Here is a 24,693-nt window from a genome sequence, read left to right on the forward strand (position 1 = left end):
TTTACTTTGGGAAATTGTTTGGGACATATAGTGCTGGACGATCTGCCTTTGTGTAATAGGTTTCCTCGAGAAGCCTCAACATATAGCCAGATTTTAGTAGCGATTAAGTCATCAATACTCTTCTTTCTAGGTTATGTTCGCCGGGAAGAGCGATATCTCATCTTATAATTAGCCTATCTCTACGTTGAAATCTACTGTAAAACAATTTGTGTGTCTCACACATGCTTAAACTACAGCAACGGTGCTATACCGTTACCACTATGGTAGACAAGGGTAGGTCCCTAAAAAGTTTAATAAAACATCCTTTCATATTTCAGATACACCAACGAGAAGCCCTAAAATGCGCCATGTAAGCATGGTTCGTGTTTTATTGCATCCCTGCTGATTTTCCGCTCGCCTTTCATCAGCGTTCTGCTGTCCTTATTAAGAGGTACGTACAATTCAATGCAATTTCCTGCATAAGTGTCTAAAGGGGCAGGCTGACCAAGCGTTCTCTGACAAAATCCCTGTTTCCATGTCAGCGAAGGTTCTTGGGAGAGAAGAAACCAAAGGTCGGAAGTACAATTCCCGTAATATCGTGTCTGAACCTGAATTATCTATTGCTTGGCGTGATCGTAATAATGAAAGGGGGTTTATTGACGACGCCTGGTAGCAGGCAGACAGCCGGTACAGACCGGCACAGCAGAACGGGCTCGGTTCCCACAGCTTGTGTACAGCGCTGACGCTTCGCGCGAAGAGACGGTCTGGTCCCACTGGTGATTGCCTTGCTCCTTCACCACTACACTACTACTACTACTACTACTACTACTACTACTACTACTACTACTACTACTACTACTACTACTACTACTACTACTAATAATAATAATAATAATAATAATAATAATAATAATAATATGATAACAATAACAATAATAAGACGCCGTAGCGGAGGGCTCCGGAAATTTCGACCCATTGGGTTCTTTAACGCACACCTAAATCTAAGCACACGAGCTTCAACAATTTTCGCGTCCATCGAAAATGCGTCCGCCGCAGCCTGGATTCAATCGCGCGACTTGTAGGTCGGCAGCCGAGTGCATTAGCCCCTGGACCAACCACCACGGCGGTTACGATATAATATAGCCAGACACGCAGTATAGTGGAGGGCTTTGAAAATTGCGACCACCTGGGGTTCTTCAATATGAGTTGAGATAGCACAGCACTCGGGCCTCCTTCAATTCGCCTCCATCAAAATGTGACCGCGGGAATCGAACACGCGACCTTTGAGTCAGCAGCTGAGAGCCAGAACCACTACACTACCGCGGCGACCTGAAAAGCAAACGCAAGTAACTTCTCCCTTTCGGAACGCCTAATGTGTATACTTAGAAAAATATGGAGTGAATTTTAGCGTAAGACACGGGTTCGATTCCGGTCGGGCGGTCGCATTTCGACGCAGGCGAAATGATAGAAGCCTGTATTTAGATTTAAATGCACGTTGAGGCGCCTCAGATGGTTAAAATTACTGGAGCTCCAAACTGCACCTGAACTAAGAATAACAGCGCCAACACAGAGTACAACCCACAGAGAAAAGAAGCGTCACACACGAGCGCTGACTATCAACTGCTTTATTCCTTCATTTGACAATGCATATTGAAGTCCAAGACAGCTTTACCGCTCATGCGTACAGAACTATGCGACACGCCTCCTAGCCATATCTTGGTCTTCGCATGTGAAACCTCAGAAACCATTTAGTGTAGTGCCAAGCGAATTCCGCGTGAATAAACGTCGAACCGAAAGCGACGCACCAGCAGTCACGTGAAACCCAGCGGGAAACGGACAATTGCATTTGCTCGTAAAACGTATGCTAAATCAAACTGCATACATCCAACCAACGAGAGCTGTACGACATCGTTGGAGCCGTATAATAGGCGTAAAAACTCCGGATTCATAACATTTCTATTCAAAGTATCCACTGGTAAAGACACGCGGGTAGGCATTGCGAAAGTTGCCCAAGGACTTTGGCATTCGCGATACATCGGCTCTTAGCCACAGCTTACTCCAACCTTCCACGAGATCGACTTTGCGTCCGCCGATATGCTCTCGCCCACGCTCCCTCTTTCAGCAATTAACGCGCACGACGGGAGCCGATAACGCTGGCGGAGGTCGTCCAAACGGGGGGTGCAATAACACACATGGCGTCGGAGTATACACTTAATCCCCGATCAATATCTCGTCACGCAAAGTAGTAGCCGGTCGTGTACATATAGTTTCCGTCATTCGGTGCCAGAACGTGCCGCACGGGTGCTCTGTCCCGGAACACCCTAAGGTCGTTCTAGCCATACAGTTTCCTAAAATTAACTAGAGGGGACTCTGTCACTGCGATCGTTCAGCGACAATGGGAATGATGGGTAGTACACACATTTGCCTAGTCTTCGTACTTGCGGGCGGCAAATAGTACTTGCGGCTTCGTTTATTGCCGTGCCTCGGTTTTGTTTTGAAAGAAATGCTTTTCCGATGGAGGCGGAAATGCTGTAGGCCCGTGTGCTCAGATTTGGGTGCACGTTAAAGAACCCCAGGTGGTCTAAATTTCCGAAGCCCTCCCCTACGGCGTCTCTCATAATCATATGGTGGTTTTGCGACGTTAAACCCCCCCCCCCCCCCCCATATCAATCAGCATCAATGTTTTGAAAGAAAGATTCAACCCTTTTAAACTTCGTGACCCGATTTGGAAAGGTAAGTCTAAAAGAATAGGGTGGTGAAGCGCAACCGCTGAACATTTGCTTAATTTTGTTCCGTGAGAAAACAGCTTCAAGCCACACGAACACACACGGAGCCAAAAGCAGGCCAGAAGTACGAAGAACAGACAAATGTGTGTACTATACTCATCATTCCCATGCACGCTGAAGCGCCGTGTGTTGCAGCTAGCTCCCATAGACACTAGCGCCAGAGTTTCCTCTATTGTATATTATAGGAAACTCTATGATTCCAGCAACCTCACAGAGCAAGCAAAACAAAAACAAAAACTGTTCTTGTTCCAGGCGCTTCAACTTCCGTTCCTCGAGGCGACGAGTAACGTGACCGTCCAGTGACTCCATGCAAATCAGGCGCGCTTTCTTACAAAAGTGCTTTCAGCACGAATCTTGCCGAGCGAACTAAACCCGTCTCACCGTGGCGTATGAGTCCCCAACAATTTTACGTATAGTGAACACGATGTCAGCTCGATTATTTCAACAATTAGCCGCGACGGCTGGCTGGCTACGTCATTCTACCACTGGCAAAGGTGGAGGGTTCAATCCCCCCATGTGGCAGCTGAGCCAGGCGACAAAAAAGAAGAGGAGCGGGAGAGTACATTTCTTCCAAGAATAAAAAAAAATATCAGAAAGGTGAGGAGGTAACTAGACTAAGTCCAGTTTGCTACCCTACACGGGGAGAGGGGAATTAGGGAGAAGGGAGAGAGAAAGGGGATACCTGATGTGTCAATTACAATTCACCTTAACAAGCATAATCGTCAAGACGACTATGCTTGTTAGCTATGTATGCATGCGAAGTATTGATTGATTGATTGATATGCATGGGGAGTTTAACGCCCCAAAATTACCATATGAATATTAAAGATGCCGTAGTGGAGGGCTGTAGAAGTTTGGACTACCTGGGCTTCCTTAAGGTGCACCCAAATCTGAGCACACGGGTCTATAACGTTTCCGCCTCCATCGATCCCGCGACCTTCGGATCATCAGCCAAGTACCTTAGCCACTAGACCACCACGGCGGAGCTATGTATGCACATGCATGCATGTACGCATGTATGTATGTATACATGTATGTATGTATGTATGTATGTATGTATGTATGTATGTATGTATGTATGTATGTATGTATGTATGTATGTATGTATGTATGTATGTATGTATGTATGTATGTATGTATGTATGTATGTACGCATGTATGTATGTACGCATGTATGTATGTATGTACGCATGTATGTATGTATGTATGTATGTATGTTTGTGTGTGTGTGTATGTATGTATGTACGAGTGTATGTGTGTATGTACGCATGTATGTATGTAAGTATGTATGTACGCATGTATGTATGTATGTATGTATGTATGTATGTATGTATGTATGTATGTATGTATGTATGTATGTATGTATGTATGTATGTATGTATGTATGTATGTATGTATGTATGTATGTATGTATGTATATGCCTGTGTGCGCGTGCGTTTGTGTTCTGGATTTATTTCTTAAAATAATTGCTAAGGTTCCAAGAAATAACAGATGGAAAAACTTGTATCCAAAGAACGCACATCCCACAGAACATATCTACAGAGAGGCCTGGTGATAATCTTGTTCCACATATCGCCAATATATGTCACCACTGTATCACGTTTCGCCAGGCCGCGAACGAGCCTGTGCTTTATGCCTATTATTTCAGGTGTTTTCCCAGCCCTAAACTCTGTTTTAAAACAATAAATTCCAAAGGTATTCCTTACATTATACTTCATCTTCTGGAATAATACCTTGTTGCCTCTATTACAGCAGGTCATTTTGCAAGCATCGCTCTATTTATAGAGTGATTAGTGCGCAAAGAAAACGTATCAGGAGTAAACAAGGGAACGTATCCACTTCACTCAGAGGTATCTTTACTGTTATCTCAATTTATCCAAGAATACGACACGCGTTGCCTGACCTCACAATCATTGGAGAAGTGATTGTTACGACAACATCGATAAGAAACTACGACGCTGCAAAAGGTAAAAAAAAAAGTATATTGCAACAACTGCGTCAAGCATTTGTCTCGTCCCCAATCAGCCACTTGCCAATGCATACATCCCAAGGAATGAGGCTGCACAGTCGCGGTTTATGCGCAATATCATTGCGCAAGGAATGACCTCGATAACTATTACACGTGTCAGTGAGCCAGATGTGAAGACACCTTGACGAACGACGTCCAATTAGATAAATCTGCACGCTGAAAGTGACAAGCAGAATAAAGAATAATATTTAGGTCAACTTTTTCTAATGCTGTACAAAAATGAAGAGTAATGTTCGCTGAGGTACGCCGCGACCGCACCTAGTAGACATGTCGCCCTGAATTTATCTAATGTAACAACGAACTCAAGCAGATATTTATCCAGGAAACTTCCCGATAGATCCCAGATTCACTCATGTGGCCCAAGCTAGAAAGTTTCAAGCGTAGCGACATGACATTTGTTTGACATGAAGGAAAACATCAAATAAACACCAGACAGGCACTGCGGTCATTCGTGATGCTGTTATTATTTTTTGTGGTTAATTGATGATTGCTGAGGTTTTAGGTACCAAAACCACGATATGATTACGATAGACGCTATAGTGGAGGGCTTCGTAAATTTATAACCCCAAGGGTCACTTAAATGTCCCCTTGGTCTAAGCACACGGACTTAATCTCGGTTTAGTCTCCATCGGTATTACGACACTGCTGTCGGTATTAGATCCTGCGACCTGCTGGTCTTGCTTCCGTCCAATAATAATTGGTGGAGTTAGACGTCCCAAAACTGCAATATGATTATGAGAGACGCTGCAGTGGAGGACAATGGAAATTTTGACCGTCTGGGGTTCTTCAACGTGCACTAACATCGCAAACTACAGGGTACCGTATACCATCTCTCCTCCATCGAAATGCGACCGCCGCAGCCGCAATCGAACCCGCGACCTTCTGGTCAGAGCCGAGGACCCTGCAGCCACTGATCCACCGAGGCGGACACCTTTGATAGTCGAACGAAACCAATACTCTGTTCTATAGGACGCACTTGCTCCTACACCCTATTCTTGTATAATACTTACCGATTCACGATTATTAGTCGCTAATATACCACCCTAGGCACATGACTGCTTTTATGCCCCCCTCCCCTTTTGTTTTCATTTATCTACTGCTGACTGTATCAACAACGTCTTTCCGGCTCCTTACTTAATGTTTTGCTTGGTCATCCTGACACCATCATTGTCACAGCTGTTACGTTCCCAGGCAAGCATACATCCCAATGACACCAATATGACTGCAAAGGTGTGTACACATCGCGATATGGCGGTAACATTACACGAAACTCACTACTACGAGCCTTATTTCCTTGAAGCAATTGTGGGACGAATTTCAACAGAGAACAGACAACCTTCTTTATTTACTGCAACTTTGAAATCTAGACACGCAACACGACTCTTTTTTTTCAGTCTAGTTCCAACGGCCATCGGTAAACATCATGTCAATCTTTAAAAATTATTTGCTTGGTCAATCTTACTGTTGGGGATCTTCATTAGGACGTACTATGATACGTTGTATCATAGTACGCTTGTCCATCACATTTTGTTCAAAGTGTATCTATGTACCTGTCTCGTTAATAAATTGTGGCATTAGTTACATCTCTGTACAACCTACCCCTTATGTAACACCCCCTTGAGGGGTCTTTAAGGTAATAAAGTGAAGTATCCACGGAAGAAGCTAATGGTAAGGGCCCGGGTCATTGTTAACACATTCTTAACAAAAACCAACAGATAATGAAGCCAAGCAAAGGGTACGGGACGTCAATTGTGCTGATTCAAGCGTGCTGTAGTACTCACGATATAAATGTGAAAAAGGTAACGCGGGCGAAAAGACCACTTTACCACGACAATACACAGCACAAGAACGTCTGTTAGATACGGAGCATCTCTTGCTCCCGGTTATGTCACGCGTCCACCAACGTACGCACTCACAATACGCATGCTCGAATCTCCTCCTTCCCTTTCTCCGGCAGCTGCGCGTTGCTGTTTTCACTTGTCTCTTATTATGTGCTAACGCCATGGTCCTGTTCGCGTAGATGGTGCAATTTTTTTTTTGCGGGTGAGGCTGGTTTTTTTTTTATAACAATTGTTTTAAATGTGAAGTTTCACGCTATCATCTTAATGAGTTCCTATTCCTGCGATCATTTCGATTTGGAGTTTCTGCGATTAGGGGCACAGCTGCTGTAACGCCCAGCGCAAGCAGGACAGACCCCGCCAGGAGGCCAACCACTTCCTTCTGTCTTGATCACGGGGAATGCTTTTGTGTAGTCCGAAAAATGTATAAACGAAATGGTAGCAATATGCTCGGTATACCGACTTCAACGAACACTCTCCTCTGGAGTAACAATGTACGCGTATAAAAGCACGTGTGCGTTACACTTCCGGTTCCATGTCATGCCTTTATTAAAAACGATAGTCTTTCTTGGGATGTTTGAACACCAAAATTTTGGTCTGTCTGTCGGTCTGTGTGTCACTCTGCTGGTCCCCTGGCCCACGGTTCAGCCACCCGGCGAAAGTTTGACCCCTTAGTCAACGCCCTCCCATTTTGATCTGGTGGCTCCGTTCATGCTTGTGAACATATTCAATCAAAAAGCTAAAATTACGAATATTTGAGACACAACATAGCTACGTGACTATTTGTAATATGTGTAATACCATATATTTACAATATGTTTTGTAATTCTAAATAAGTAATTCTAAAGACCACAGTGTTAATTTTGCCGTATTCCCATTACATAGTGTTTCTTATTAGATGTGCCCGCACGTGCGATGCGTACATACTCTCTCGCGATGTCATGGGGTTTCCACACTGCCTGCCAACGCGTGTACCAGGATCCTCCCGACGCCAACAACCGCACGCCTCTGAAGGAAGCTGCAGTGCAAGACAGCGCTTTGCTCGGAAACAATTTGCCGATTCTCTGATGTGCAACAACGACGAGGTGAGCAAGAAGGTGAGCTGCGATTTCACGCCGGTCTCTTCCAAAAGCCCCTGGTCCGCATATATTTAACACCCCTGCCATCTATATAGAAGCCTGAAGAAAAGAATCCCACCTCAACAAAGCGAACAAGGGAATTCCCGCACTGCAGGCAAGCTCTCGTCGGCATGGTCTGCTGTCCGCAATTATACCGAGGTCGGGAAAATCCCTTCTATTTCCCAAATCGTTCGAAATGTCACCCCCATTTGAAGTTGGAGTTTTTTTTTTTTTTTTTGCTCTCAGAATGCAGGCAACTACCGCTTTGCTTTAAAAACAAACTCGTTCAATTCGATTAGTGCAGCGATTCATAGAGAACCCCCCCGTTCTGTGCCATCCCCAATCACTCTTTTTTCCAAGGCTTATCGGTTATGACCACGTTAAGACCCTGATACAGCCATTAGAGAAAACGAAAACAAAAATATCTGCAAGTTTCAATGCCTTGCAGACTGTCGAACAGTAAAGCTGCGCGCTAGCGTATGTTATTGGCTAGAGAGATAATGTGGTGTCACAATTTCCCAGCTAGATTTGAAGTATAGTGAACTATTCTACTTCACTATAATTTGAAGAGCAAACTATCTGGGATCATCATCAGAAGCAGCATCACAATTTTTATTTATTTATTTATTCATTTATTTACCCCACCTCCTGGTCGTGTCACCTGCGTAATGACTACTACTACCACTACCCACTACTATTACTACTGCTGAGGTAGCCGTACTACTACTATTGTTGTAGTTGAAGTAGTAGTAGTAGTAGTTGCACGGCAGTACTACTACTACTAGTATTATGATGACGACAACGACGGCAGCGCATGGTAGACTAAAACATATTCGCTGTAAAAAAGTAACAAGAAAAACGACATTTGCCAAGTAAACATGCACGACTCCGAGAAGCAACAGTCGAACCGTGTCCGCTGAATATTCGAATGTAGAGGGCGAAGATTATGAATAAACGCAGGTCTTCACCAGCCACGAGCTCAGCATACGCTGTCTAACCAGTACACGACGTCTCGACAATGTCACCACTCCTTGCTTTGTTCGGTATCAGATTTTCCCACGCTCTTGATTGCTCACCTCCCAACGGCGTACACACCGCTTTGCTGGGCCCCGCGCGCGCCTGCGAACCCTATCTGCATCGTTCACTCGCCTCCCTTTGAGCGCTGCCACAGGAAGGATATAATGGTAGTGGGGAGCGAGGGACAAGGCCCTGCAAGCACCGAAAAAAGAGGGAGGGAGAGAGAGAGTAGGAAGGGCTGACACGCTGGTTGTGCAAGTTCCACAGAGACGTATACGTTCAAGAGCACTGGCGTAAGCGTGCGTTCAAAAGCCTTGTAACGCCACTTCAATCACGCAATGCTTATGAAAAACGTTTCACACGGAGTATTTTACACACACACAGTCAATACACACGCACAGCCATTACGATGATCCCGTGTTCTGACGCCCGACGGCAATGCACGCTTGAATACCATGCATTATTACGGCAATATTTCATATTGTATTGTGAAGCATGTATACAGGATGCGAGTGTTCGTAAAGCATAAGAGTTACTTTCACTGCATCTTCAAGAGGAGGAAGTTATTTTAACTGTGTTTTTAAGCAGACGCGTGGATCAGTGGGAGAACATCCGCTTGTCACGCAACCGGGGTCCGATCCCCACTCGGAATGAATGAATGAATGAATGAATGAATGAATGAATGAATGAATGAATGAATGAATGAATGAATGAATGAATTTATTTTCTTATCCGGCTTGTTTGTGGTCCGGGCTAGACCGCACAGGGACGTACCAGGAGACCTTGTCTCCGAACAGCCTCCCTGGCCTTCTGGATATATAGCCGATTTTCGCTCTTGGACTTCCGAGCTGAGCAGCACTAGCCGCCACCGCTCCCGGGGGACCTCAGGAGAACATGTTAGTAAGTTGGGGCATTCCCATTATTCAGATGCTTCTTGCCTGTTTAGACTCGGGTGAGATGCGGTAAAGGGGAGGGGGGGGAGTTATTTTAAACGAAAAGAAGAGAAAAGTAAGCCCCGTAACTGTCTCTCAGGGGGAGGATACCTAAACAGTAGCTCACGAGGGGTGGGGTCCAAGGAGGGATTAAAATGATAGGATTAAAAGGTAAAAGATAGAGGGGGAGATAGGAAGAAGAGAGCGAGGCACAGGGACAGCGAATGACGGAAGTAAGGAGAAGATAGGAAAGATGGACACAGTCGCAGGAGTCCGAGGACGGGGCACTACTCGGCGAGAGCTTTTGTCGGCGTCAGGAGATGGCGTATAGGGCGAGCCCAGTCGGCCAGTGCTGCGCTGTCGTCGGAGATTTGGGAGGGGGGGGGGGCACAACCGGTCAGCACGAAATCCAGCGAGCGAGCGGTAAAGACGCGTTTTGCTTCTCTGTATAGTGTTGCATGCATTCGGTGTAGCTTGTAAATCAGTCTTTGTGAGGTACGTCGGCGACAACAGGAATTATCACCGAGCGTTGTGGTCGGGTTGCACGGCGGGCTCGTTCTCGCGACAAGTCATCAGCCAGCTCGTTCGGATTGGATGTATCAGTCTCTGTGTGCGCCGGGAACGGTACGAGTTATTTGGGTTCATGCACTTCGTGTAGTTCTTGGCTATTAACGAGGATTCTGAGGGCTTCTTGTGAAATCCGTCCTCGCATAAAATTTCTGCTGGCTACTTGCGAATCCCTCAGTATGAATGTGTGTTTGTTGGAGGTGATAGACATGGCTATGGCTACCTCCTCAGCCTCCTCTATATTGTTTGTTATGGCAGAGCACGCATTGATACAAATGCCGGACGTGTCGATCACGACAGCAGTGTGAACCTTTCGTTCAGGGTATAGGCTAGCATACAAAAAGCGATTTACTGTTCGTGTCGTGTGCTTTGGGCAGAGCCTTCGCTGTGTGTCATCTGCGGTCCGTGTAGATGATGGGGGTCATGTTTTTCGGTATCGGGTTATAGACTACCTTAGCTCTGATTGTATTGGGATGTCATGTTTGACACCATGTTGTGCATCGTACAAGATTCCTTATTTACTCATTATATTTCTTCCCGTTTTAGTTGTAGTGAACCGTTCAGGCTCGAAACCAACACAGAACAGGATTCTTTATTGTTTATTTTATTTGAATCTTTCTCAATTTTTTCGTCCTGCATAAATGATTTTTGGCTCACAACCGCTCACACCAACGCCGATGCCGGAATTTCGGCGAAACGAGTTCTTTAACGCTATCGCGTTAATAACGATAAGTGTGACGAAGACAAAGTTGTCAGGCCCACTGGTGACTTTCTCGCCTTGTCCCTGTTCTTGGGCGCGTGTTGTTTCCTTCATGACAATTTACACGCTGCGTACAAATCCATGCCAAAATCAACTAACATCTAAAAACTTGCATGCATCTAAGATCCAGCCGGCGTTAAAACAAGCTGCAACGCCGGACCCACCTCTAGTGTTGTGGGTATTTATAAGTCTCTTTTTGTATTACGACTAACGTGATCAGAAAGCGTTTGCATAATGCGTCGGAGCTATCCACGGACTCTGCCAAAGCCCTAACCACACGTACGCGTCAGGGCCTGACGTGTAAACGCGGTACCGCGCCCTCTCCCTTGTGAGGGCGAGGGTGTGGCTACACGAAGCTGCGCGCCTTCTCCCTCCTCAGGGAAGAGGGTACATCAAGCGCTGAAGCGTTCAAACGCGAACGTGTGGTTAAGACTGAAGCGTTTGGCATCGGTGCACAGAACTGCGTACGAGGCGACACACCTCCGCGCGCAAACATGATGGCGCAGCATCGAAGTGACGCGTCCGTTATTGGTGCAGCGGTTGCTAAAGATCGCACGCGGAATGAAAAAAGAATGAAACAAAAAAAGCACTCCACTCTTCCTCTACATTGTTGCGAAGAACGCGGGGAAAGGGGGGGGGGGGGCTCAGGAGGTGAATCAAGGGAGTCGGAGGTGTCCAAACCACCTTCCACCCCCCTCTTCCCTATTCCTTCGGGTTTTTGAAGTTGACACGTACGTATAAAAACTTCACAGATAATATACACAAGCACACGAACATGCATATAAAAAGTCGGACCACCCTTTCCGCGAAATGAAAGCCTCGCAACGCGTCCCTGACCACCACCTCACGTGATTGTCCCCTACCATTGCAAGCTTTCCCATCATTCTCTTCATAATCGTCTAATACAACCGGTGCTGACAGCAGCAAGTATAAATTATTCGCGCAGCAGCCCCCTCCAGAGCTGTTAGTCTAAGATAATCTCATATACTCACAAAACGTTGTGATGCGTGCCTTTCCCACGGTCCTGGAAGAAGAGAATAAAAAGGTCGAGATGTATGTAGAAGAAGAAAATGAAAAAAAGCCGTGCTGTATATCGGGGAGTGGAAATGATCGCACTGCTCGAGTGGCCAGGTCCGCTAAGTTAGGTTTTGGAAAGATAGTTCTTTCTTGCAGCTATGGTAACACCTTCTTAGTTTTTCAATTGACTTATTATTCGTAACGCACTTCAGAAAGTGTTACGTCTGATGAATAGCATAGCATAAGCTCTCTTGAAGGAGCATATTTCTCTATACAAGTGTAAAATGGAAGCTACTGTATCTATCTTTGCGAAAAGCGCTCTCTACACATTATAGCGAAAACGAGCGCGGCCTTGTACATTTTCGGCGCTTCGTCATAAAACGCAATGCAGCAATGCGCAGCTTCACAGCACACTGAGCGCGCACGGCAGTTTGATAATATATCTTAAGGCTGATTCACATGACGCGATTGCAGCAAAAAAAAATTGTTTCGTTCGCTCGGTTCGCAAACACCGCTAATGGCGGTTTCGTTTCACATGGACTGCAAATGCTCCACGATTTTATCTGCGCGACTGGAGCGGCGAGTTCTTGCTACCATACTTTGTGGCAGACACGAATGCAATGTAATGATCTGTGCATTATGATATCATTAAGTTTCAATGAACGGTAACCAAAGGCCCATTTGTTTCATAATTTAAGAACACTTGCCCATTTAAATTCATTTCAAAATGCATAGAATCAGTCATTACCAAAACAAATACGTCCATTCAATTTCGACACCTTTGTCAGCCCGGCCCTATTTCGACGGATCCCCACCGAAAATCGCCCCCGCCGCTGTGATCAAAGCGATAATTTCCAACATGTTGGTACTTTGCCGTAGAACGCTGCGGCGGAAGGCAACTGCCCCCCCCCCTTTTTTTTTTTCGCTGTGAGCGAATTCGCAGCCTGAAAATCACTACTTTTGGTGTCATGTGAAACGGCCTTTATACGGTCATAAGCGATTGATTGATTCATTCATTCATTCATTGATCGAGCGATTGATCGATCGATTGAAATAACTGTAACAAAGTCCTGCGGGACGCGTACTAGCGCGCAGTGGGCGACTCCTGCGACCATTGCCGGCCGACACGGTCAGGAGATGCGGCGTATATAATTTTCCGCTGCACTTTTGTTTCCTCTATTCCAATACTTCTGATTCAACTCGTTTCAAACTTAGTTCTAATGACGTAGTTATCATACGTGCATGTTGTGTTTCCTTCTTTTTCAGAAAATGAATAGCACCACCTGCTTGACACAAGCTAACTACTGACTGCTTTCAAAAAAGAGAAAAAGTTGAGGAGGGCTGCACTAACACGTGCGAGGCTTGAAAGAGCCCAACTTGACGATTCTGAATACTAATGTGTTTGCCACTAGCTTGCTTCTGGGCCTTAGCTAGGTGATGCAGGTTGTTTCTCGGCCATAGCTAAGCTTAAAGGCCTGTTTCTACGTTGATTCTCAGCTCAAAGAGGTAAGAAATAAACCACACACAGTCACAGACATGACATGGACGCCCAAACTTCATAGACAGAAACTCGCGTTGAAACCAAGTACTCGCAACTCTCATAGGGCACGTCGTCGTTGGCTGAAGCCATCACTTCGAAGTCTTCTTGCCGCCGCCGCTGCCTTTCCTGTAACTTGGTAGTTTCTAGTTGTACGTACTCGAAGTCTTCGGCTCACCGCTATCGCTTCGCTGCCATTGGTTAGGCTAACTACTTTGCCTTTTTTTTTTTAATCGGAAGCTCTATATGGCTAGGTAAAACAAAAAAAAAACCGTCCGGCAGCGGTATCATGAACGGTCTCCACTGGCTGCGTTATCAGTTACGTCAATCGCAGCGTGGTATCTGAGCACGCGCGCCATTGGCTGCGTTGTGAGTGACGTCGTCCATCCCGTCGCAGCCGTGGCGCAGAGCATGCGTGCACCAGTTTCTCCTGAAACCTTCCACATGGTATGCCACGGACAACTCCAGAAGAGCGCCGACAGAGAAAACGAGAGAGAGCTCCGATTGGTCGGGCCAATGGTGCAGTCCGTGCACAAAGACAGGTCCGGGGGACCGAGTGCCGGCAGCAACTCCGTACCGATGATCCGGCAGCCTTCCAAGCCACGCTAAATCGCGAACGGGAATGCAAGCACCGGTGGTGGGCGGATCCTACAAACCATGCCGTCGAGTCAGCTCGCCATGTCGAACGCTTGCAACGCAGCGTAGCAGCGTGAATGCGACGATTGCTGTGAGCGCGTTCGCCAGGGCAAACGCCCGTTTTCGGCGGCAGTTTCTCCAGCGGCACTTTGGCTTCGGCTGAGACGTCTGTGACCGCCTGTGGTTCGAACCATGACCATGTGAGGCACAATGTGCGGCATGTGAAATAAGCACTATTGTAAACCCAAACCACAAGTGTGTCTAACGTCATTAAGAAGCAGGAATATGTAACCAGTAATAGTGAAAGGCTTCGGTGCCACATCGTGTTGAACGCACTAGTAAATACCATGGCCACCCGTTTCAGCTTTCGCCGGTGAAACATTTGTACGGAGTGCTTGGGCAGGCATATTTTGTTGTTTCTACTGGATCAGTGGTGAGTAGTGACATTTATTCTATTTTTCGTGGCATGTATCCGTTAATTGTGATGATAGATTTCTTATACTCCGTAATAATTAATGCTAGCCTAAACATCCTGGCAATTCAAAGCACATACAAACACGGTTTTACTATGAAGCGCCCCGTGCTCATATGAGCCTGCAAGAGGCACTGCTTACGCACATAAGTCTCAGAGACAGAATGGAATTTGCCGAGACGTGAGGCCGATATATCTGCATGCAGTTGACAGAAAAAACCTCCGTATCGCCGGGCCCTTGGCCCCCTAACGCCCGAGATGTGTTGACCGCGTCGTCGGCGCGTCAATTGCAACAGAGGCCCGGAGAGGGTCTTCGCGTCTCGCTCTATCGTGTAAGGGCGCCACTTCAAGAAAAGCACTCGCTTATGGGACGCGGCACCCTGACGCACACTTCGCGTCCGGATGCACTCCGACACTCAGCCGCAATCAGGGAGAATAAAAGTGGAAAGGCCGAGCGGGAGCGAGTATTTACAGATAGAAAAGCTTTAGGTTAGGTATAGGTTGTCAAGCGAAGGAAAAGAGAAATAGAAATTATTTACAGGGAGGCAGAGAGGTCAACCTGAGCGATAGTTTGCTTTGGCCTGCTACGACAGGGAAGCATAAGAGTAAAGAAATCAGAAAGGAACAGGACAGAAAGGAAAGGCAGGGATGTTGACCAGTCTAGAAGGACCGATCTGCTAGCCCACGTTGCGGAATGGAGTGGGGTAGACATTAAAACGGAAAGAGAGGGAGATCACGCACGCACGAAGTCACACGCCTCGTAGTTATGATACCGCCATTAGTCGATAATAACTGCCGATACAAGCGTGATGTCTACGATAGTTTGAGAACTGCCTTCGTCGCTTTCATCCGCGATGACCTCTCTGGAGCGACATTCCATAATTATATACGCTGACGTCGACCTGTTATCTTGCAAGCTATGCCAACCACGGATGATTTTCTCCATACATCACAGCGCGGACTGTCGCAGAAGGTTTGCAGTAGTGTCTCCTCACTACGACAGTTGCCACACGAAAGGTTGTCGGCGCTCTCGGTTCCAAAGGATAATGACATCGTGAAAGCTACTCTAAGCCATAAGCGGCAAAACAGAGTGGCGTGATGACGGTAAGTTAAAGAGGTAAAAATATTGTAATTTTTCGGTAAGGCGTCTGTCATTCAGGCCGTCGTGCGGCAAGGAATTGCGAACCTCGGCTTCACTGTCACCTGTTCTGTCTCTTGACCCGGCTTCAAGCCGACGCCAATAAGTGCACCCCACAACTCCATCAAATACGTTACGTGGATGGCTAGTCGGTAGACTTTAGTCTGTAGACTAATTGCTCGATATATCTACAACAGCGGTTGCAGCACTGACCGGTCCAGCCCAGAGCCCGTGCAGAAAAATATCTTCTTTTTTCAGTGCACACGCGCATGGTTCCACAGGCTGGCAATATGCACGCAGCAATATATTACCGCCACGTGGGGCAGCTCTATACACATGCATTGAGTCGAGCGGCTTGTACGAAAGCTAGGGCAACTCCTATAATTTCATAAGAGATGCTCATGTCAGGCCAAGGACCTAACACAGCCTTGTCGGTCAATTATCGGCTCTATTTGTGTATATTACCCTGCAGCATGCTGCCATATGCCAATTTCACTCGGTGCAATGCTGATTGAGATCGAGGTTCTCAACACTTATGGGCTCCCTTCTGCACCTTGTGTGAAAGAGCCGATCACGTTCACGAAATTAAATTCGAACCAGACTCGATCGCGAACAAGAGAGACCACGTGACACCAGTATTAGATTAAGGAATACATTATACAGTATACGACTAAAGGATCGCTAAGGTTTCAGCCAATAAACGGACGTAAAAACGTAACGCGCTAGCTTAGCGGCGAGCTTGCAGCACTGCAAAGCTCGAGGACGGTAGTTGGATTTTCAGCCACGTTAGCCGCATTTAGATGAAGGTGAGGCACGAGAACAAAAGTGTGCTTAAATTCAGGTACCCGGTGAAGAAATAACACATGGTCGAAATCATTATGTAATCCCCCGTCACGGCACGCCTCATAATCATATCGTGGTATTGACACGTCAAGTCACACAACATTACTGAGTGGACATTATTGAGACATTATATAGACATTACTGAGAGATTACTGAGACGTTACTGAGACGTTACTGGGACATTGCCATATATACTTCTAAAATAAACGAAACTGCTGTAGGAGAACAGGTATGACGACACTCCTGAAATGAGCAAGTTACAGCAGGCATACCCCAACCATTAGGGGGAAAAAACAGGTCCTTCAAGAACCAACTGTTACGAATGTCCACTTTAGCCGACATCCTTAATTACCGGAATGCATTAAATAGACCACAATTTTCACTGCTTGCGCGAGGCAGACATTTTGTGACGGTAATGTGCACACGGTGTACGGAGACGAGCGACCACGACAGCATCTAGTCTGTCTTTATCACCTGCTTGCCTCCAGAGTTCGCTATAGCCGTCCTCTATGATGCAACCGAACTCGCAATACCTGCTCTGACCTCACCGACGGGCGACAGCCGAGGTGTAGATACGTGCGATTGCACTATAAACGCAGACGCGATAGCAACAGCGAAGTGATGTCTGGGGCTATAGTAGGTCCACTTCGTCAGCGCATAATCAAAACTTTCACAGTAGCAGACTTTCGTCTGTTACCGTAGCGAACTTCGCAGGGCTGCAAGGGTGGCTTACTATCTACATTCATTGGCCGCCTCGAAAGCAGCTCGGAAATAAACGGCACGTGCATCTGACGATTAGCGAATATGACGCAAGTGCCAACACGTTGCCTCCGAGATGGTTCAGCGCAATTAAGGTAGCCGCAAAGGGCCCCCCTGCCCTCACCTACACTTCTCGTATATAGGTCATACTGAGGAGCGTTCTGAGCTACGCATCACTTCTCATATGAGCTCTTGTGGCGAAGAAAGAAGAATGTTTTGTGCAGCTCTGATATCAAAAAGTTTGACTGTTTCAATTCTTTTTCTGATGCATTCCTTCGTATACCAAGCACATTATTTCACTGGAAAAGTCATTCCATGCACGCGGACTAAAAATCTCCGATGTAAAACAACTCGAGATCTCCAGAGCATTTTTTCCTCAAATTTGGATGCACGCAAGTCTTGTCCACTGGGTACCCACTCCAGACTGACGTCACGAGCTGGACGACCGGCTACCTCGCATTCGGAGAACATGGCCCAGTGAATAGGCAAGACTATATCGACAGTCAAGGATAATCGGTTGCCTCTTTTCGGTCATCTGGGCGGGACCTCTCGAGACATTTAAAAGCGGTGTCCGACTTAAGGGTTACGGAGCAAGAAAGTTCTACGCATTAGTTTTTCAATAAAACTGAGTTTTTTTATAAACCAATTATTTTGCTTCCTCGTCCTTATTTAGCCACGTTTCTGACATGAACACGCCCGTTGGACCTTCTCTGCTATTGGGCTTCCGTCGAAAAAAATCTACGAGCGCTATATCCGGTTTCTGGTCTGAGCTGAAACACGTTACCGCAGTGGCCACGAAAGTGTCAATGTTGATGCCAACGACCAAAGAAATGTCGCGATTTCGTGCACATACAATGTACGGCGGCAATTCCAAAGGTTAATCTAGTCAACGATGCCGGTCAATCCCCTTCATTCGATTCGCACTTGACCTTGCAAATATCTTGCTCTGTTTTTCTCACCCAGCATCGCTTATCGCAGTTTTTTTTTCTTTCTATTTCCAACAGCATATCCTTTGTTAGGGATAAATTCTAGCAGTTTATCGCAGTTCTCTGAGCAGCCGTCCTTGACATCCACGCTGGCACCGATGAATGCACTTCAGTAGAAGAGAAACCTTTCCCAGAGTCGGAAAACAAGGCGGTATCAACATTACAATTTTTATTACGTTATCACCAGGGCGAGAGAAGTAAAAAACGGGAGGGGGGGGGATACGAGTTAATCTGAGGCCTTCAGAAAGAAGCATACAGCCTTACAGCCTTTGCTCGCATAATACAGACACTGAATAATCATCGCTAACCGATAGCTACTGCAAGCTAGAATGAACTAAGCCGCGGTAAAGACTAAGCAAATAAATGTTGACTTGAAGTTTCTATCGAAGTTGTTGAACGTAACTGGAAGTCATTGAAAGTAGTCCTGACTCTTTTTCCAGCATACACGCCTAAACCCACATTTGATATTTCGTCCAGCCATTGCTTCAAATTTTTAGGTCCTACTTTAATTATCTATGGCAACTTCAGCTTTTTCGCGAACCAACGCTATTTCGAGGAACAAGCACGATAAAACGGAGGTACTGAAATTCACCATGTATGCTACCACTCATTGTGCTGAACAATGTAACGTCACTGCAAACAGTACATCGTTCAAATGTCATCCACGTGATCTCATATTCTTTCTGGGCCATGGCCCGTGACACAGACAAACCTCTAACGCCTCTCTCAAGAGAAGAAACCAAACCGAAACTGCATCGTCAAAGCCGTTGCAGTGAATTATTTACCTTGATGTGCGGTTAGAGCCAGCGGGGAGCCGGGGGCCCCAAGGAGTACTTCCCGGCTAGTTCCGCAGGACTTCAATAAAGTTATTCGTCTGTATATAGTTGTTTCTTATTACTTGCCCATCCAAGTGAAGGTAGCCGCAATAAGGCAGTCCATTCTTCCATATCATAGTTAAAGCTTTCGAAACCAGCACATCACCCGATCAGAATTTAAGCGGCCTGAGGTTCTCCAGTACACCTTTTCTCCGTGGAAGAACTTAAAATCGTAAAAGAAGTTCACAGTCGCGCCATGGTGTACACCGAAGGAGCCTTCTTGAACTTGAGAATGGAGCTAGTTCAATAGTATAACTCCAAATGCTCACCGTTTTTTCGACACATGCACAGTCCGAGTAGCTTTAGCAACATTTTACCATTCACCACCAGCGCAATAAACGGTACTTTCTAAATCACCGCCCTTCTTCATTAACCCAACCCACGAAGCAGTGCAATTACAGTGCAATAAAACAATTTCTTTGCTTAGACAAAAAACTAACAGACATTGGTCGCGCTGGAGACGACGTTGCAGTTGCAGACTTGAAAAATACAATCCCGCTTGCCGAAACGTCGGCTGCAGCAGCGACCTGCCGTATTCAGAACTTGGTAGCCACAATGCACTACGTACGCACGTCCCTGCGTCATGCTAGTAAAAAACGCATTGCGCAGGTTACCCCACCAGTCCTATTTTCCAGCAAATGTACGCTTTCCCGCTCACAAGAAGTCATTAATAAGGTCTACGCAAATTCTGCATACACATCATGTATACTCTTTAGCAAAATGGCGACAACCGGACATTGAGACAGTGACGTGCAATCACTGCTGGCTGCGCTGCCGCGCAGACCTTCACCACGTACTCTGGCAGTGTTCCGGAGTTGAAAAAGGGCGAATGGCCATACAAGCTTTGCAAACCACAAGTTATCGTGAAGCGCTCCTTACGGACCCGGACACGCAGTTGTTATTTGCCCAATATGGAAGTCAGAGCGGCCTGATCAGAGTGGTTTAGGGGGTCCGACAAACCACAGTACTGACCCTATACCGCCTCACTACCAGTGATGGTGAATACAATAAGTGTAAAACCCGTGACACTGTGAACTAGTAGTGTAGTTAGAAAGTCCTGCTTATCCCCACAGAGGTGCTGTGCCTCCCCCTTTTTTGTTTTTTTTTTTCAATAAAGGACTTTCCGTCCACCCATCCTCATTATTGCCATTGCTATGTAGCTGCGGCTCCGTCGACCAACAAGTAAGCCTTTGTCCCTTCAAGTCATAGACCCCCTCTGTGGTCGACGACACCGCGTCGTTCGCAAACGCCACCACAAGGCGGCGGTGGCGCGTTTCCGGCGTAAATCCACATCCACTCGTAACCAGCCGAGTGCGGCAGCCAAGCGAAGCGTGACGACAGGGCCCACCTGTCGCGAGCGAGGGATGGTCAGTGTGGGGTCGAGACGCCGCCGGACACGCTAGACGGCACGAACGAGTTCGACGTCCCCGAGACGTGCACGACCCTGTCCGGCCGCGCGTCACCTAACTACATACACACGGCGTAGCTCGTTTGCGTGGAGTATAGCTTCGAACGCCCTTAACTACACTCTCGTTATATTACGCTGCGTGTGAAGCGGAGAGGGGATCGCAAGTGTCGCGAAATGTTGAGCCACTTGAGCGTGCGACCCGGGAACAACGGCAGGAGATAAGGCGTTGATTCGAGACGTGTACTTTTTATTCAAGTCGTTTTTTAACTTGTTTGATTTACGTGCTTTGGCTTTCAATTTTCCATTTTGCAAATAATGTAGTGACTAATTTCACTACTTCAGATAGCATGAAACGAGGAGCGCCAGGTCGCAGTCTATTTATTAGTGAGCAGCAGTTCAACAACCCAAATGTGGCAACAATGCGGGAAAAAAAGGTGGCTGAGAACGGCTACAATGTTAATTCAAGAACACCGACTTCGATCAAGGAATCACGTTAGCGGCTTAATTCAATCCTTGAAGTACGAATTGTAAGTTTCAACGTACAAATTCAGTCTGCAAGACAGGACAAAAAATACTCGACGTTGCTGATGTCCTATTTCGAAATTTCCATTAACACTACATAACTATATAGCTTCGGTTTTCCTCGTGAACGAGAGCAGCTCGTGAAACCGAGTTCCCCAAAGCTATAAATGTCAAAGTTTACGTCTTGAAACCAGTGTGCATCTAGGAACAAGGCCTGAGGCAACGCAGTAATCTTCGCGTTCTTGCTGCAGTATACCTGCTCGTTCACACGCACACAGTATACGCACGCCAGGCTGCAAGACACGTATAGGTAGAGAAAATTGAGTAATCGGAGACCAGAATAAGCGGAGATAACTGAATCGCACTTAGTGACGAAATGTCGCTATAAAGTTGCGGCAAACCGCATCTCTCAGCAACTGCTAAGGAACGCACTCGCTATACCCTGATGACGATAGATCCCGAAGTAAACGTTGGCCCAAGCAGCGCTGCTTAATCAACGGCTTTTCATAACTTGAAGCCCAGAACTTACAGCTAACTTCCCTCTTTCTTCGCGCGATCGGCTTCGTGCAGCGCTTTTTACCGTTCTTACGAAGCAGTAGGCAGCTATACGACGCGTGACCTCTACGCCAACAACAGCCGCCTCAGCAGGAGCACCGCCGACCAAAGCTCACTCCCACGACGGTGGTGAAGGCCAACCCATTCAAATGCACTGCTCATGCTAGTAGCTACAGAACGCGGTGGCGCGCTCTCTCGAGAAGCAAACATATTCGTCAGGGAACAGAAAAAAAAAAAGACCTACATCTAAGCCTGTTCTACGCCGTGAAAACCTTCAAACAGCGTATCTGTAACCACGCCAGCGATATAGGCTAGCGATGCCGTGCGCGTCGTCATCCCCACCGTCGTAATTGTAATCTTATAGATCGTTATCAGTATCCCTATTGGCATCATCATAATCATAATGACTTCGAGCATCGATCATCATCGCTTAGCATCAGCGTCATTTAATTTTATTCATTTCTTTACTCCCTTTCTGCTCAGGTGTCCTCGTGGCTCCTCCTCTTAGTACTACCACCACCCCCTACTATTAATATTGCTACTACTGTTACTACTACTGATACTACTAGTGTACTTCTGCTACAACATATACTGTTACTATTACTGCTAAAACTACTACTACCATTACTGCCACCACGACCACCACCATCACTACTACTACTACTTCTGCTACTATTACTACTATTACTAGTAGTAGTATAAAACTACTACTACTACTGCAACTACAACGACGACGACATAAGGTAGGCTACGACAGCTCCTCTGCAAAAGTTCATCTCCCAGGAGAGTGCACTAGAGAAGGGAAATGCAAGAGGCGAAAAGTAGAAGAACAAGTGACGTCGATGTAGTGAAAATAATGCAACGGCACAATGCCCTCCCCCCCCCCCCTCCGCATTCCCTTTCTTGTATCAAGCGGAGAAAGACAAGTGGCCTGGGGAGGTGGAAAGAGGTGCAGAGCGGGCGTTGTGCGACAGCTGCCAAGGCGAGAACGATTCGCGTGCCTCGAAGGGCACGTCTGCTATCAAGGCCGAGCGTTTGGCCTTAAATGCTCGCCGGGTCAGTGAGTCGGTCAAGTGGAGACGACAGGTGGCTCCAACGCTGTTACAGAGCGGAGCCTTTCGCATGGCCAGATTAACAGAACGCTCGCCGGGAGCTTTGAGCTGCATTCGTAAACCGTGCTTCGGCGGAGAGAAAACAGTTACATTCACCGCGAAATCAAACTACTACTACTACTACTACTACTAATAATAATAATAATAATAATAATAATAATAATAATAATAATATGTGTGGTTTAATGTCTCAAAATCACCATATGATTATGAGACACGCCGTAGTGGTGGGCTTTGGAAATTTTGACCACCTGTGGCTTTTTAAGGTGCACCCCAATCTGAGCACACAGGCCTATACAGCATTTTCGCCTCCATCGAAAATGCAGCCGCCGCAGCCGGGATTCGATCCCGCGACCGGCGGGGCAGCCGGCTACCTTAGCCTCTAGACCACCGCGGCGGGGCACGAGAGCAAACTTCGTAATCTAGAAAAGAGAGGCGCATAAATTATCAGATTCGAAAATAGGCGGCGATGCTAATTTGAGTTCGAGTTCAGGCTTCAAGTTGAAGAGGGAAATACAAATAAAGCTGTCGATTTGCGGCAACGAGAGACATTTGCACCTGAAGAGATAGGTGTAACCTCAAAGTACAGAAAAACTGGAGAGGGGTGAAGTATGTAGAGAGGGGCGTGTCACCTCCACCTACGTGATACCATAACCTCCGAGATGGCGGGCGCGCGCCCGTAATTTCGGAGTTTACGGTGATACTATAGAGAAGGGTCGAAGCATGCATCATTTCGAGAAAGATTTCTTTGACGAGCCCTTGAAAACAGCCATTGAAACCAAGCCCCTGAAACCCAGCGTGAAACCAGCCATTTCATAGGGAAGGGCGTTTCAGCTCCCTCTGACATCGTCACAAAATTGCGTCGGAATTCAGCCTCCCTAAAAGTTGATCTTCTTGTCCTTCCCAACATGCCCGCTTTCAGGGCCCTACGGCATGTATAGGGAAGGGCGTTTCAACTATCCCTAACGTCGTCGGCTATTCATTTGGCTAGCCGTGGCCTTCTTCATTTTTTAGGGGCGAAGCTCCTTATAGCGGCACCCGTTCGTTCCTCGTAGTCGTAGTCGTAGTCGTAGTGTGTAACCAGTCTTACGTTTTGACCTGCAAAGTGGTGCCGGTATAGGAGATTTCCCCTGTGCGTTGTTGAACAATAAAAAAATTGTAGCGTGCGCGTTAACTAAAAAGCCGAATTTTCCTGTCTCTCATTCCCCATTAGCAGCCATTGGAATGTACATTGAGCACTGTCTGACAAGAAAGGGTTGCTACGTTATACTCGCAGGGCGTAACCTCCTTCTTTTAGAAAGGTTTAGCGAGCGTTCAGCCGCAGTGCCATGAATACAGTGAAGTAGTATATGCCATGAACTCAAGGTGGTTAAAGGTAGGAAGTACGTACGAAGCGCAAGCCGTAAGAAAGTAAAAGCCGAATTCTCCTGTCTCTCATTCCCCATAGCAGCCATTGGGATGTACATTGAGCACTATCTGACAAGAAAGGGTTGCTACGTTATACTCGCTGGGCATATGTCACACCTGTCCCGTTTATTAGGGAGGCAATCGCCGGGCTAATTCCAAGGGTCGAAGTATCGGCCCCCCGAACCGCACCACGAAAGCGTGGACAATTTAGAAGTGGTCCTTTTTGGTGCGCCAGCGGACGCCGGCTGTGGCCCAAAGAACAAGACAGAGCCGAGAGTTGATAAACAAACAAAATTATATTCTCATTAACGGCAGATCAAAAACAATACACACGTATGCACACTCCACAATAGTTACATACAATACGTCACCAAACAGACAATGTACTACACAGTACAA

General features: G+C 46.6%; 1 protein-coding gene across 7 annotated transcripts in view; it reads right to left on the reverse strand.

Annotated features, from left to right (window-relative positions):
• LOC119164771 (axotactin-like) overlaps window positions 1-24,693 on the reverse strand; it is a 245,174-nt gene that overhangs the window by 159,685 nt on the left and 60,796 nt on the right. The window contains exon 2 of one of the 7 annotated variants that reach the window (XM_075873838.1): window positions 12,020-12,051. The exons of the other annotated variants lie outside the window; for them this stretch is intronic. The gene's annotated coding sequence lies outside the window, so the exon portion shown is untranslated. The remainder of the gene's footprint in view (window positions 1-12,019; window positions 12,052-24,693) is intronic. 7 annotated transcript variants of the gene reach the window in all.

The sequence above is a fragment of the Rhipicephalus microplus genome, chromosome 9, assembly GCF_043290135.1.
Source record: "Rhipicephalus microplus isolate Deutch F79 chromosome 9, USDA_Rmic, whole genome shotgun sequence".
In the NCBI taxonomy this organism is placed as follows: domain Eukaryota; kingdom Metazoa; phylum Arthropoda; class Arachnida; order Ixodida; family Ixodidae; genus Rhipicephalus; species Rhipicephalus microplus.